At 39.4% G+C, this 15,431-nt stretch overlaps 1 non-coding gene across 1 annotated transcript; it reads left to right on the plus strand.

Moving 5' to 3' along the window:
* Nucleotides 1-15,064: 15,064 nt before the first annotated feature.
* LOC127099565 (small nucleolar RNA R71) lies at nt 15,065-15,171 on the plus strand. The gene has a single exon (XR_007794055.1). It is a non-coding gene; the product is annotated as a small nucleolar RNA R71 (small nucleolar RNA).
* The last annotated feature ends 260 nt before the right edge of the window (nt 15,172-15,431 follow it).

Below are 15,431 nucleotides of genomic sequence, written 5' to 3' on the forward strand. Positions count from 1 at the left end.
GTTAGACATGGTAAAGTAAAGGTGCATTTTAATTTAAATAAACGTAGTGCGAGTGCGGAAAGTAAATAAAAGTAGTGCGAGTGCGGAAAGTAAATAAAAGTAGTGCGAGTGCGGGAAATAAATAAAAGTAAAGTGCAAGTGCGAGAGATAAATAAAGTAAAGCGAGTGCGAGAAATAAATAAAGTAAAGATAGTGCGGGAAAATAAAATAGATAAAGGCGAGCAATAAAAACCTACTCCAATCGGAGGGTTGAATAAAATGCGAAGCGGAAATGAAAATGGCGGCAGGATTAACTTCCTTCCAAAGTGCTCCAAACTCGATTACAGACTCGATCACAGACTTGATTACACAATTGTGGTAACACCCCAATGCGAAGCGATTACCACTTTTAAAATACTGAATATATGCCTAAGTGAAACTAAGTTTGCTCTAAGTTTGCATCTGCTATAACAATAAAACAACTAAAATACATGCGAAATCGGAGTCGAAAATATGGTGAATTTCAGTGTCATAAAATTCTCCCACACTTAGGCCCTTGCTTGTCCTCAAGCAAAACACTAAAAAGTTCATAGAAGAAAAACTGGTGTCAACGAGTGCTTCGGGCTAAAAAGGTTCTAAGTTCAAGTCGGGATGCAGTGATAGGTACTAACTGAATGAACTAAGGGTATCATGATGACACTTACCCGCAAACACGGACATAAACTCCATTACTATATTAACCAACCCATATTATCCCATAATACCTAGGTTTGCCTCTTCTTCTCTTTTTGTGTCCTTTTCATTCAGGCGCAATCACATTAAGCTCGTTATTCGTACATGCTTCATAGCATAGTGACCTGTTAGTGATTATGATCTAAACATGGGGTTCCTGGCATATAAATCTGTGTAAACCCTTTTATTTGACCCAACTACAGTTGTGGGGGATCAGATCATAATCCGCCCTACCGAGTTCAACGCCATATACCTCTGAACCAACTAACAGCTGTAAGACCCTAATTTTATCCCTAAGATCCTCATGGCATCATATCATAGCATTACATAGTCTCAAGGATCTTTGAGCATCTTGCCTCCTTTCCCTGTGGATGGGATATTTTGTGAGTGTTTCTTTGATCACCAAGCATTGTGTGCATTATATATCTTTGCTTTTCTCATTTGTTTACTAACCAAAAGCATCAAAAATATGTCATTAACCTTTGTTACTTGCAGCATAAGCAGTCAATAGGTCAGGCACATCAGGTGAATCCATGGTACACGAGATGAGGTTTCTCCTTGAGATGAGGACTATTTGATCATCATAAGAGCTTATGTGAGCTAGAGGTTCATTTTGGAACAAATTCCCCAAGTGGTCGAGGCCCAAGTTCATCAGAACATTTTCAGGTCATCTAAGGACCAATGCAAGTCAATTGAAAGTCAACTGAAGGCTTTGAGGGTGAGAATTGAATTTCTTCATCCCATTCATGTTCAAACAAGGCCCATTCATCATGTCAAACACTTACGTTGAAGATTTTGAAGCCAAATCAAAAGTTTCCCAAAATGGAAAGTGACCTATAATTTCAAGTTTCCAAAAATAGCAAGTTTTTGGATCACATTCAACTGAACTTTCCAACATCAAAGAAGCTTCAAATGAATTTTTTTCCAACATGAAAGTTGAAGATCTCTCTCTCTCCCATTTCCAAAAAGTCCAAGATCATGAGCATCTGATGAATGGTTGAGGAGTTATGATCAAATGATTGCCAAGTGTGCATGGAACTTCAACAAGCCATAACTTTTGATCCAAAGCTCCAAAATGAGTCACTCTTTTTGCATATTGCTTCTCATGACCTATAATTTCCAAATCCATCACTACATTGCATGAAATTTATTCATATGATCATTTGCCCATGCATGTTCATTTTGGAGGGAAAATGACAAATTCAAATTTGGTGCATTACATGAGCTAAATACCATTGCCATTGTGTTCATGAATTGATTTTAAGTGAAATACACCTCCATATGCTACTGTTCACGTCCAAAATTTGCCATGCACCTCACATTTTCCAATTTTGGTCATGCACCTTATTTTCACTAATCATATTTAACTCATGCATAATTTTGATTTGGATGTGATTAAGAGACCATATATAAGTCAAATCATAACAGAATTCTGGAGTTTTTCACTCATTCTAGATCTAGATTCAAGTTCCCTCCAAAATTTTCTCTCATCTCAAATTTCAAAATTTTCCACATATCACAAGAATTTGATGGCATAATCGTGTTCAGCAAGCATTGTTGATGAAGGATCAAGCTCTGGATTGAAGGTTTTGGTGAAGAAACAAGCATATCAAGCTCAAGAACATGAAGATGGAAGTGGCAAATTAATCAAGATCCAGGTCGTTTTAAGCTTCGATTTCTACATCAAGCTTCATAACAAGAATAAAGGAGAAGATCTGGACACTTGTGAGAGCTCGAATCCACGGTTTCCATTGACTGCTCTTCAAGAAGGTTTGAATTCAAAACTCTTAATTCTCCATTCTATTGCCATGATTATGTAGAGTTTTCACTGTTGAGCATGCTGATATAAGTAGAATTTAATTTGGTGAAGAATTGGATGAGTTATGTAGATCTGAACTTTGAGTATGAAATATGTTTTGCTTCGATTTGCCTTATGCATGATGATTTAGACTAAATGAATGCTGGATTTGTGTTCCTCACGTTGAGATCTTTCATTTGATGTACTGGTTTGTGAAATCTGGAAAAAAAATATGTTGACGCACTGTAGCGCCACCGTCTCCACGAAGAAGACGGTGGAAACCATCGCTCCCGCCGCCGTCTGCAACTGGTGTGAGGCGCTAGGGTTTTGTCCGCGTGTGCATCCACGCATGCGCCTGTTGGCCATTCCATTGGCTCTCGTTTCATTGACCGAGCCTTGTGTGTATTGACTTGATGACTGGGATGCCAACTCAATTATTTAAGCGCTGTGTTTTGATTCCTTGCGCTTGTACACGGTTCGATTCTGGCTTCGTGCAATTGTGGATTTTATTTTGTTCCAGCGCTTGTTTTTGGTTGTACATGGTTCGATTCTTTCTGGCAGCACTTTTTCAAACTTCAACATCATTTCACTTCCCTCCAATTATCATGTGCTTTTCTTCATTTTTTATAATATTTTCATCCAACTTCAAAAAATCATAACAATTAGAAAATTAATCCAAATCACTTCCAATTTTTTGCTACATGTTCATTTGGATGTCTATTATTTTATGGTTGTGATTTCATAATTTTATCATTTCTGGATTTTTAATTGTGGACTGTTATTTGAACATGTGTGCAAATGTGACATGTTGTACCAATTCTTTTGTGAAATGCTCATACATTGTCCAATTGCTTTGAAATTTGGTATGCTGATTCCCAACATGTTACATGATTTTTGAGGCTTGGTTGTGCATTTTTATCATTTTCCATCTCTGTTTTAGGCACATGGATGTATGGTGTGACAATGTGTGTCACACAGTTTGATGTTGATCTTGTTCATTTTCTTATACATGTCAATTGAGCTTTTCTGATTCCAATTTTTTGCATGATGCTTGTGTTTAACATGTTGTGTGCACATAAAAGTTTTCATGATTGTTTGATTCATTTCTGTTTTAATATGGAATTTTCATTCTTGATATCCAATTGTGTGCCTTGTAATTGCCTTTGCCTTCTCTTGCTCATTACATGGCTTTGCTTATTGATTTGGATTTGATCCTTTTTAGGACATGTTCTTACTTGATTAAATGTGCTTCATGTTGAATATCCACTTCTGTTTTGACTTTTTGCTTTGCCTTTGACCCTAGTCTTTGCACTAGTGGTTTGTACTCACCTTTTGAGCTTTGCATTTCAGGTTCAAGCAATTAGTTCTAATGGATGATGTGATCTCCTTGCTTGAGATGCAATTTACTTTGTCTAACTAACCTTTGTTGTGTTATAGGTCCTTTGGTGGTGAACTCACTTGATTGAGTGCCTTTTAGGACTTGCTTTGTGTACATATTGGAAACCACTGTTGTTGACTGTTTGGTTGTTTGTCTGAATACCATATTGACTTGTTTAGCTTTTCATACAGGTACATTAGCCGCTTAAGCTCATTACTTGAGCTTTGCTTCGCTTGTGGTTGGTTTACCACTTAGGTAACCTCTCTAACTCCATGTAGTCTGGAAGCCCTGTCGTTTCTGTTTGGCAGGCATTTGGCTGTAGTCCTCCTTAAGAGGCAATGAATGTGATTGTTTATATTTGTGCCATGTACTTCAAGTCCTCCTAAGTGAAGAGGCAATTGGCAGATAGAAGGGATTTGCAATCAATCCCCTGTTATTCAGTTGAGTCATTCATTATGCTCGCACTACGTGCTAATGCATTTGAATAAATATCCAAAATCTTGTATAGAGTCAGTCATGTGGAACAGGGTCCCTCATTCTGGACCCCCACACCTTCTTTGGTTCAAGCTCACCCAGGCCCGGGTTAAGAGCTATGAGGTCTAACCCTCATTACCTTTCATCTGCTCGCCCTGACGGTCAATGTCAGTGGTTAAGAGTCTCAACACCCATAACAGTATTGACTTGTTTGTCAAGGTTGATATGACCCCTTGACTAAAGCCCAACCTTGTCTGAGCCTCTTGCTTATGTATAGAGTGTGATAATTGATTGATGTGATTGGCTATCTGTTTCCTATTTGTTTTCTTTTGTGGAGTTAGATGTAAGACCATTGATTGGCTATCTATTTCCTATTTGTTTTCTTTTGTGGAGCTAGATGTAAGACCATTGATTGGCTATCTGTTTCCTATTTGTTTTCTTTTGTGGAGCTAGATGTAAGACCATTGATTGGCTATCTGTTTCCTATTTGTTTTCTTTTGTGGAGTCAGATGTAAAACCATTGATTGGCTATCTGTTTCCTATTTGTTTTGGTTCTGTGGAGTTAGATGTAAGACCATTGATTGGCTATCTATTTCCCATGTTGCTTTGTGGAGTTGGACGTGAGACCATTTATTGGCACTCCGTTTCCCATCTCGTTTCGGAGTTGGATGTAAGACCATTTATTGGCAATCCATTTCCAGTTTTGTTGCTCCTTTGAGCTTGCTTATTTGCTTATTTCTTTGTGTTGCCTATTTCCAAAGGAACTTCCTTGGATCATTTCTATGATCTTGAGAAAGCAACTCCTATTTGTCCCTTAACCCTTTTGTGCTTAACCTTGAACCTTGTTTTCATCTTTAACCTAAACCAGAAAACTTTTGTGCAAACATTTTCACTTTGTTTTCAAGACTAGAAACCTAGGCCTTAAGCCTCTGATTTTCAAATTTCACTTTCCTAATACTCATTATAATTGAACTCTTGATCATACTTTGACCATCTTTGTGAATACTTCTAATTGGTTAATTCAACCCACTCAATTGCTTTTGTGGCCCTTGTCCACTTCTTAATCAAATTTTCATGCATTAGCTATAGATCTGAATTATCTTAGTGGTTGATGTAAATCTCACTGCATCCTTAGTGATCGAATTGTAAGTCTTCCATACTGATAACAGGGTTAACCCCTCTAGTATGTCGAAGTTGTTCTCACATGGTGGATTGTTGGCTCAGGTCGAGTTTTCTCCCTTTGATAATGAAAGACCTTAAGGCTTTTGTTTAAAATCAATGCACACACTTTTTGGAAATCTTTTAGCCGAACTACGGCGTTTTGATCCTTATCTTTCATGAAAAGGTACGTAGGCAATGGGTTCATCCATCCAAACACAAAAATGTAAATAAACTTGTATATTCTTCTCTCATCTCTTCAATCATGTTTGCACAAAATAATTTCATAAACAATAACAATGCAACAAGTTGTGAAAAGGGCTCCCTAGGAGTACCTAGGATGTTGTGGGTGCCTAACACCTTCCCACAACATAATTACCCCCTTACCCAGATCTCTGTACCCTTTTATTAGTTTTCTTTGTAAAACTTCTTAGGCTTTTGTTCGCTTTCTAGCCATTCCTTTGGATAAATAGAAGTACGGTGGCGACTCTATCTTGTATGCTTTGCTTTTGATTTAATCAATAAATCTAAAAGTAACGAATACACCGCTACAACAGCGGGTGAGTTTTTTTTCTTTTTCTTTTAGTAGTAGATTTTTACAACATTTTTGGTTTAAATGACTTTGTGAGGGTCACCTATACCGGAGTTTCCTTTTTGATTTCTTTTATTTTATTTATTCAACTGGATCATTTACTTATATTCATCGGTCCCCTACATAGAGAATGCGTAGGCCGGAGCTGACTACTGGAATAAACTACTGAGGACTTATACTAAAATGATTATTAAGGCCATGGTATATGGGGTTTCGAGAATGATTCCTATATTCATGAAGTCTATGGTGCTAAAACAATACTGATGTTTTAAAAAGTTCTCCCAAGTCACTGCATCCTTACTCAAACCCGTCTTTAAAACCCAAAAAACTTTCAGAATAACACCGTTTTCTTTTGCAAAAAATTTTTTTGGTAGGGCTAAAGGAATGGGGAGATTAGACTGTACTAAAGATACACTATATTGGTGACTCGTCAGACTCATGCATTATCTAAAACACTTATACCAGAAACAAAATGAAACGAAGTAAACAACTAAAAAGCAATAAAAATAAACAAACTAACTAAAAACAACAAAGAAAAATAGAAAGCGATAAAGTCTCCTTCCACACTTAAATAGAACATTGTCCCCAATGTTTCGAAATAAGATAAGGGGAGAGTCACCTGACATACAACTGCTGACCACTGGTGCCTGCGCCATCCTGAGGTGGACGATGGGATCGGCTACAACGACGGTCTCTCTGATCCATCCTGGTCTGTAAGGCGTCCTGAGTAGTCCTCACCTCTTGAAGGCTACCCAAAATGGAACCCTGAGTGGCTTCTATGAGTGCAGTATGTTGACGGTGGTATTATTGCTGACGGGCTTGCTCGTTCGTGATCGTAAGCAGGGACTGTACAACAGTCTCATAGGATCTATCTGTCCTCTACTACGATTGTTGCATGAAGCTTATGTTATCCGCCAGTTGTTGCTGAATGGTAGAGAGTAGGTCATCACGCCTTTACTCTCTAGCCATGTGGTCACGCCACATCTCCTCTGTAATATAAAAGCCAGGGGCAGAACCTGCAAAAGAAGAAGATGGTGCGGTGTGTGGTGGTGAAGGGTGATGGGGGGACACATGAGGTGCGGGAGATCGCTCTCTCCGATCATATTCTTCATCAGTGTCGTGTCCCTCCTCATTAGGAACATTATGAGGAAGAGGACCCAAAACAGGTGGAGCATCTAAAACATAGGTCCAATTCCTTTCATTACGTACATCGGTACGTCTAGTGCACGGTAAAACAACAGATGGGATAGCTATACCATGAACCATAAGCACATAACCTCCTTCTCTCCTCAATCGGCACAATTTCATATCTCTCAAAAATTTTAGGTTGATTATGCGAGGAGGTAAGGGATCTAGGGTAGCTATCTCATTGTTCAGGTTAAGCGCCCGAGCAATAGACGTAATGAGTCCTCCGAAAACAATCGGTCCCACTTTATTTAGAGTTAAATCCATATGAACGAGCATGAACGGGACCGAATTAACTCTTCTATTTGTGAGGCTTCCTTGCAAAAATAGAAGTTCTCGAGCGTTGACCTTGTTTGGATTCTCCCGGCCAAAAATAGTACATGCCAACAGATATCTAAAAACTCTGATGGTCGGGTTATGAATGGTCGAGGCAAGAATTCCTTCAAAAGAATTTACGGAAGTGTTTGACAATCTTTGCCAGAAGGAAAACACCTCAACCGACCAATCTGAATCCAAAGGGGCCTCACAAATAGCACCGTCCCCATGAGGAATACCTAACAGGCCTGCTAGTTCGTCGATACTGAATTCATATTCAACAACAAACATTCTAAATCGGATAGTACCAACTGTGCTAGCAGTGTTAGGATTGGCAATATAGATTAAAGAACTTAAAAATTCGATTATCAATCGTTCAAAGGTAGGTTCTTTGTTTGAAAAGATATTATGCAAACCTAAATTATCTAATAAATAAAAAATGCTATCGTAGATACCCAAAGTGTAAAGACAATTTTCATCAACATACCTTGTCGGGAGGATCTCCCGATTTTGCAACCATTCGATAATCTTCCTTTGCCTATCTCCCGATTTCCCTCCTCGAAGAATGAATCCGTTGAACTCCATTTTTCAACTCTTGGAATATGACTAAGAAGATGAAGATGGGTATGTAAAAAGGTGTGATTTTTATGAGATTTGACGGATGAAAATGAAAATGGAAGTTGGGAAAATGATTTGTATGGTGTGAAGATGAAAAAGTTGGGAGCTTTTGTGGGTTCAAGGGCATTTTTGCAAGGTGGAAAAATGGGTTTTTGAGGTTTGAAGGTATGAAAATGGTGGAAAATGTGAGTCTGCCCCGAGCTTATACAGACGATGTGGCGGGTGCCACAGCATCTATGGCGGGCGCCACAAAGCTAAATTCGACTAGGGCAGATTTTGGTCATTTGGCTTGGGCTTCTCGTTCTCTTTTCGGTTGGGGGGTCCGGATAGCGTTTGCATTGTAATTTCCTATTGACATAAGGCTTGCATAATTTTATAAAAATAAAATTTAAAATATTAGACTAATAAATAAATAAATAAATAAATAATATAATTAACTAGACTATGCTAAAAATATAAATATAATAAATAAACATAAAACATATATATAGATGTGGAAATACCAATGTGCTGACATAGTTAAGAAAAATATCCCAAATGCAATGATATAAAATAAGTTAGGTAAATGCGAAAAATATAAGCATAAATGAGACAAAATAAAATGAGATGGTAAAATCAAATAGTAGGGGGTTCGTCTGCCTGAGTAGATCCACGGAGCATGGCTATCTCCTGGCGAAGCTCGGCGATCTCTTGGTATAAACAGTCAGCCTCGGTAGCGTGTGTAAGGTCTGATACTCCCATCTGTAAAGTAAGGTCAACTACCTCCTGCCTAAGCCCGGCGATCTCTCTACGACACTCTGCAATCTGGGTGCGGATGTCTGGGGCCTGCAATGATAAATTGTTAGAGAATACAGTGATCCTGGATGAAGGTGGTGTAGGCATATACTCAACAATAGGTGGTGATCTCGGCTCCTCGATAGTCTCTCTCTGACCCTCCAAGGCATAACTCCAGTTAGCTGGGTCATGCACACTAGTCATCATAGGATCAGGCAATGTAAAATAATGAATCGCCTCACTAGTGATCAGCAGTCTGAACTGTCTTGGATTGAACGAGGATCTCCTCATCAACCCTCTAGTCAAGCAAAAGTCGATATCCATGGTAGTGTACCCACAGTAGGTCCGAAGATGTAACAGATTGCGAGATAGACCTAAGGCGATGGCGATCTGTGTGATGATCCCTCCTACATGGATGAATCCTTCGGACGATTTGGAAACACTGTTGAGGCCACACAACAGAAAGTTCCCACATGCTACTGGGCGAGACTAGGATGCACAAAATAATAGGAATATCTCCTCCTCACTTAGTAACGTCTCAGCATCCGGTCTTCCTAGGAAGGAATGTGCCAATATCATCTGGAAGTATCTAAAAGCAGGGTTATGTATAGCTTGGAATAACTGAGTAAAAGGATCTTGGCTCCCTCCACCTGAGATGCCACTCCAGAACTTTTCCACTTCCTTCCCTAGAAAGTATCCCATCGGTGTCTCAGGGATAGCGTCAGGGGTGGTCTGGAAGCCTAATAGGTCACCGAACTCCTTCTGGCTAAAGGAACTCAATCCCAAAAATTCTGAAAGCAGCATACCCATCTGGTCCAGAGTAAGGGTCATAATCAAATGAACTGAGGAACTCCAATGTCAAGTTCCTGTAGGTGTTGCTCAGGTCGTCAGCGAACTCGTCCCAATGGAGTTAGTGGCTTAGAAATCGGATACTCGACTCAATACCCAGGGCTTCCATGCAGTGCTGGTCTGGATAACGTGTGGGCGCCATAGGGCGCTGATAAAGAGCTATGTAGCGCTCTCTCTGAGCATCATCTCTATAGGCTACGTGCATATCGTCGAAGTCCTGCATCCTGTAAAAGTTAGAGAAGGGATCCTGAAAATACAAACATTTCAAATATTTAGTCTCGGTGAAAATATGATAAAAAATAAAATAAAATAAATAAATGCAAAAAAGTAAAACACGATAAGAAAACCATGGGTTGCCTCCCACTCAATGCTTGTTTAACGTCATTAGCTTGACGATCGGAAGTTATACACCTGTAGTAGTAGGAATTGGTGGATCAATCAGAGTGTGGCTTGAGTAGTCTGTTGGAATGCCTCCTCCTTCGTAGAGCTTCAGTCTTTGTCCATTTACAATGAATGGACTATAGGTTTCGTTCTTGATTTCTACGGCTCCGGATCTCAGAATTTTGGATACTTCGAAAGGGCCAGTCCATCTTGAGCGCAACTTCCTAGGGAAAAGTCGTAACCTAGAGTTGAACAAGAGAACAGGGTCACCTATATTGAAATCTTCCTTTACTATTCTTTTGTCGTGCCAGGCTTTTGTTCTCTCTTTGTATATTTTGGCATTCTCGTAGGCAGATTGCATGAGTTCTTCTAGTTTGTGAATGTCAAGGATACGCTTTTCACCAGCGGTCAGGTAGTCTAAATTCAAAGTTTTAATAGCCCAATAGGCCTTATGCTCTAATTCGAAAGGCAAGTGACAGGATTTTCCATAGACTAGTTGGTAGGGAGTAGTTCCTATAGGGGTTTTGAAAGCGGTTTTATAGGCCCATAATGCTTCTTGAAGCTTCTAAGACCAGTCTCTCCTAGATATTGAAACTGTTTTTTCTAGGATTTGTTTTATCTCCCTATTGGATACTTCTACTTGGCCACTAGTCTGTGGATAGTATGGTGTTTCTACTCTATGCCTAACTCCATATTTTCTTAAAAGTTTATCAAATATTCTCGATATGAAGTGTGATCCTCCATCGCTTATGACTAAACGTGGTGTTCCAAATCTAGGGAATATATAGTTCTTAAATAGCTTGATCACCACCCTAGTATCGTTTGTGGGTGCAACTATGACTTCAATCCACTTAGACACGTAGTCTACAATTACTAAGATATACCTGTTTCCTAAGGATGGTGGGAAAGGTCCCATGAAATCTATACCCCATACGTCGAAGAGCTCTACTTCTTGAATGTTTCTTAGAGGTATTTCATCACGCCTTGAAATGTTTCCAGTGCGTTGGCATCTATCACATTTGACAATGCAAGCATGGACATCACGCCACATGGTAGGCCAGAATAGGCCAACTTGAATAATCTTGGCGTATGTCTTAGAGGTGCTCGCATGTCCGCCATAGGGTGCAGAATGACAATGCTCAATTATATTCTTTACCTCCTCTTCTGGAATGCACCGGCGAAAAATGCCATCCTTACCCCTTTTGAAAAGGAGTGGTTCGTCCCAATAAAAGTTTCTTACATCGTTGAAGAACTTCTTCTTGCGGTGGTAGTCAAGATCAGGGGGTACGATATCAGCAGCTAGGTAATTAACAAAGTTTGCATACCATGGTACGTTACTTACTGCTAAGGATTTTTGAAAGTGCTCATGAGGGCCTAGGCTATCGTCTTCAGTGGTTTCTAGTCTAGCTATCAGTCTATCATAGGCAAAATCATCATTTATGGGTACTAAGTCTGGTTTTAGGTGTTCTAGCCTAGAAAGGTGATCAGCTACTACATTTTCAGTGCCTTTTTTATCTCTTATATCTAAATCAAACTCTTGTAGTAACAGAATCCATCGGAGTAACCTGGGCTTGGCATCTTTTTTACTTAATAGGTAACGAATGGTAGCATGATCAGTGTAAACTATAATTTTGGCTCCTACTAGATAAAATCTAAATTTGTCTATAGCGAAAACTACAGCGAGTAATTCCTTTTCAGTTGTTGCGTAGTTGAGTTGGGCAGCGTCCAGGGTTCTACTAGCATAATAAATGGCATGTAATCTTTTATCTTTCCTTTGTCCTAGAATGGCTCCAACCGCATAATCACTAGCGTTGCACATTATCTCAAAAGGTTCTGACCAATTAGGGGGTTTCATAATAGGCGCTGACACTAATGCTTGCTTTAAAAGATTAAATGCTTCATTACATTTTCCATCGAAAATGAATTCAGCATCTTTCATTAAAAGTCCAGTTAAGGGTTTAGTTATTTTGGAGAAGTCCTTGATAAAACGCTGGTAGAATCCAGCATGTCCAAGAAAATTTCGGACTTCTCTGATAGTTTTGGGTGGTTTTAGGTTCTCTATAACTTCTATCTTAGCTCTATCTACCTTTATACCTTTTTCGGAAACTATATGTCCTAAAACAATTCCTTCGGTTACCATGAAATGACACTTTTCCCAATTTAGTACAAAGTTCACCTCCACGCATCTCTCCAGGATTTTCTCAAGGTTAGCAAGACAATTGTGGAAACCAAATTCGCAAACCGAGAAATCATCCATAAATACTTCCATGATACCATCTAGGTAATCTGCAAAGATTGACATCATGCAGCGTTGGAAAGTAGCTGGGGAGTTACAGAGGCCGAATGGCATTCGTCTGTAGGCAAAATTCCATAAGGGCATGTAAAGGTAGTTTTTTCTTGATCTTCGGGGTGGATAGATATTTGGAAGAATCCAGAGTATCCATCTAGATAGCATAAGTAAGAGTGTCTGGCTAGACGCTCCAACATCTGGTCTATAAATGGTAAAGGGAAATGATCCTTCCTGGTTGCTTTATTTAATTTTCTATAATCTATACACATCCGCCATCCTTCTTCTGTCCGTTTTGCTACATATTCGCCTTTATCGTTTTGCACGACTGTGATGCCTCCCTTTTTAGGTACTACATGCACAGGGCTCACCCACTTACTATCCGAGATCTGATAGATTATACTTGCCTCAAGTAACTTAAGAACTTCTTTTTTAACAACATCACTCATTATAAGGTTTATTCTTCTCTGATGTTCTCTAGAGGGTTTTGAATCTTCTTCGAGCGAAATCTGATGCATGCATACGGATGGGCTTATACCTTTTAGGTCAGAGATATTATATCCTAAGGCTGAGGGATATCTTCGTAAAATGTCTAAAAGTTAGTTTGTTTCCTCTTGGCTTAAGGTAGCACTGACTATAACTGGACGGTTCATCTCTTCGTCGAGGAACTCATATCTCAGGTTCTTAGGCAGTTCCTTAAGTTCTAAGGTTGGTTTCTTAGGGCATGGCATAGGATATGGGGTAAGGGATAAACATTCGTAAAGGTTATCATCGATGTAGGGTTTCCTAAAGTCATCATATTCCAGTATGAGAGTCGATGGTAACTTAATTGTTTTTATGATTTCTTCTTGTTCTAATTCCCTAACGCATTCATCAATGATATCTAAGGCATAACATGCGTCTCCCATCACAGGTGCCATAAGAAATTTCGAAAGTATAAATTCTATTTTCTCGTCACCTACCTCAAATGTCAACTTTCCTCTCTTGACATCTATTATGGCTCCTGCAGTTGATAAGAACGGTCTACCTAGAAGGATTGGTATATCATTATCCTCTTTGATGTCCATGACAATAAAATCAGTAGGGATAAATAACTGTCATATCCTAACAGGGACATCTTCTAAAATGCCTATCGGATACTTAACAGATCTATCGGCTAACTGAAGTGACATCTTAGTGGGCTGTAATTCTCCTAAGTTTAACCTCTCACAAACTGCTAAAGGCATTAAGCTCACACTAGCTCCTAAGTCTAGAAAAGCTTTTTCGATGACATGACTACCCAAAAGACAAGGAATGGAGAAATTTCCAGGATCTTTATCTTTTTTGGCTAACTTATTCTCGGAAATGGAATTACATTCCAAGGGTTTCGGATCGTCAAGTCTACGTTTGTTGGTAAGGATGTCTTTGAGAAACTTTGCATAAGAAGGTATTTGGGTGATGGCTTCTGTGAAAGGGATTTCTACGTGAATTTTTTCTATAACTTTAATAAATTTCTGATACTGGTTATTGATCTGGGTTTGTTTGAGTCTTTGCGGATATGGTATAGGTGGTTTATATGGCGGGGGTGGTACATAAGTTTTATCTTTAGGTTCTTCTCCTTTTTCTTGACCTTCCTGGTTTCCAGATTCCTCTGGTTCCTTAACTTTGTCTGTGGGTTTGGTATATTCCTTAGAAGTTTTGGGTTCACTCAATCTGGGATTTGGTGGCTCATCATAAGCGTTCCCACTTTATAGGGTAATGGCATTGGCTTGTCCTCTCGGATTCGATTGAGGTTGTCCAGGGAACTGTCCTCCAGGTGTGGTCTGGGGGGCTTGGTTTAAAGCTACCTGAGAGATCTGGGTTTCAAGCATCTTGGTGTGAGTAACTATTTGGTCAACCTTGGTTCCTAACAGGGTAATTAGTTTATTAACGTGAATGTTCTGGTTCATGAACTCTTTATTTTGTTGGGTTTGAGCAGTGATAAAATTTTCCATAATTTTCTCAAGGCTCGGCTTTGGTGGCACAGGTTGCATAGGTTGATTTGATTTTGGGGCTTGGTAACCTGATTGTCTCGGAGGGGCATTATTTTGGATAGGGTTATTGTTCTTATAGGATAAGTTCGGGTGATTCCTCCATCCAGGGTTATAGGTATTTGAATATGGGTTCCCTTGGGTGTAGTTCACTTGCTCAGAGTGAGTTTCGTTTAATAGACTGCATTCTGCAGATTGGTGTCCTTTGGTTCCACATATCTCACAATCCGACAAAACTGCGGCTGCAGTATTCGGGTTTATGCACATATGCTCGACCTTAAGGGCTAATGCGTCCATTTTAGCTTGCATCATGTCTATAGAGCTTAGTTCATGTACTCCTCCTTGGGCTTCCTTCTTCTCAAATGTCGCTCATTCGACTCCCCATGATTAATCGTTTTTAGCCATATCTTCAATGAGGGCACTGGCTTCAGGATAAGGTTTGTTCATCAGCGCACTGCCCACGGCAACGTCGATGGTCATCTTAGTGTTATAGTGAAGTCCATTATAGAAGGTCTGAATGATTAACCAATTTTCTAAGCCATGATGTGGGCATGCTCTTAACAACTCTTTATATCTCTCCCAAGCTTCGAACAACGATTCTCCTTGGTTCTGGGTAAATCTAGTTATGTGGTTTCGAAGAACGGCGGTCTTACTTGGGGGAAAGTATCTAGCAAGGAATACTCTTCTAAGGTTATCCCAAGTCGTAATGGAATTGGGTGTAAGGAAATCTAACCATGATAGGGCTTTATCTCTAAGGGAAAAAGGGAATAATCTTAAACGGATTACCTCGGGAGAAGCTCAATTGGTTTTAAAAGTGTCTGCTAATTGGAGAAAGATTTTTAAATGTTGGTTTGGGTTCTCGGTAGCGAGACCTGCGAATTGTCTCTGTTGCACTAGTTGCA

Source organism: Lathyrus oleraceus, chromosome 6 (assembly GCF_024323335.1).
Source record: "Lathyrus oleraceus cultivar Zhongwan6 chromosome 6, CAAS_Psat_ZW6_1.0, whole genome shotgun sequence".
In the NCBI taxonomy this organism is placed as follows: Eukaryota; Viridiplantae; Streptophyta; class Magnoliopsida; order Fabales; family Fabaceae; genus Lathyrus; species Lathyrus oleraceus.